At 48.6% G+C, this 1,247-nt stretch overlaps 1 non-coding gene across 1 annotated transcript; it reads left to right on the top strand.

Moving 5' to 3' along the window:
- Positions 1 to 670: 670 nt before the first annotated feature.
- Positions 671 to 856, top strand: LOC136574169 (U2 spliceosomal RNA). Its single transcript, XR_010786274.1, has one exon. It is a non-coding gene; the product is annotated as a U2 spliceosomal RNA (small nuclear RNA).
- The last annotated feature ends 391 nt before the right edge of the window (positions 857 to 1,247 follow it).

Below are 1,247 nucleotides of genomic sequence, written 5' to 3'. Positions count from 1 at the left end.
GGTGGTTAAGAGCTGGAGGAATGGAGGCATGAGCTTTCCGAACTTGGAGGTGTACTTTGGGGTGAATGCATTGGTGTTTGTGTTGGCTATGATTGAGAGGGAGGGGAAGGGGTCGTGCATGTTGAGGTATTTGGCTGGGAGACGGTTTGTGAGACTGAAGTGGTGTAAGTATGATCTGAGGAAGCCTGTTGCGTTTGTGGTACCTAAGTGGTATGAATGGTTGGTGAAGTTTGTTGAGAAGTATGAGTTGAATGAGCTAGAAGTGAGTATGTTAAGGAATAAGCGTCTGGTTGTGAGAATGATTGAAGTGAGAGAGGGGATGTGTGAGATAAACATGGTTGCTGGAAAGGATGTGCAGAAAGTCTGGGAGAAAGTACGGATGAATGGGATGACCAACAGACAGACTGAGGTTGTGTGGCAGAGCCTACATGGTGCTCCACCAGTCAGAGAGTTCCAAAGGAACAGGGGCTTAATAGCCAATGAGGCATGCCCAAGGCAGCAGTGTAACGGCTCTGAAAGTGTGACACATCTATTCTGGAATTGCTCCTACGCACAGAACGTTCTGAGGAGGTTGGGCCCTTTGTGCAAAGAGCTTACGGGCGTTACATTTTCCATGGCAGTAGTCATGTGAGTGAAGTTTCACTTGAGCGTTTAAGTGAAGGAGTTTTCTAACCCTATCTGAGGGGAAAAATAAATAAATAAAAAATCTGTTATCAATTTAATATCTGATACGTCCCCTATCTGGGGACCATATATTAAATAGATTTTCAGAACAGGGAGCTGGAAAAAGAGCTTGCTCTGTCCACTCCGCGCATTGACCTGGTATTGCAGAACCTCCAGGACCGGTGCACCCCCTTTCTTATTTCAGTATTCAAAAACAGAAACGGCGAGCAAGAGGTGCAGCGCAGCTGTGGTTGCTAACAACCAAGCACTTTGATTGACACTCAGCCCGTCTGCTGCCGTGGAGCTCGCAACATTGTATCCACTGAGCAGCTGCGTCTGCCAGAGTGTGCACAGCACAGGTACAACTGGAAGCAAAACACACACACACCAGTTCATATGGCAGCCTGTGTCTATATGCGCCACGTATTCGGGTCATGGGTGTATGTGCAGGGGGTGCGGTCGCACCTGGGGCCCGGAGCCCTTGGGGGCGCATAAAGTCTCTCTTCCCCACATTGTAAACCAATGCTATCAATGAAGCTTTATAGTTTGGGGGCCCAGTCCCAGACTTTGTACTGAGGCCCCGC

This window comes from Eleutherodactylus coqui, chromosome 7, assembly GCF_035609145.1.
Source record: "Eleutherodactylus coqui strain aEleCoq1 chromosome 7, aEleCoq1.hap1, whole genome shotgun sequence".
Taxonomy (NCBI): Eukaryota; Metazoa; Chordata; class Amphibia; order Anura; family Eleutherodactylidae; genus Eleutherodactylus; species Eleutherodactylus coqui.
This window is presented reverse-complemented; position numbering and strand designations above follow the sequence as displayed.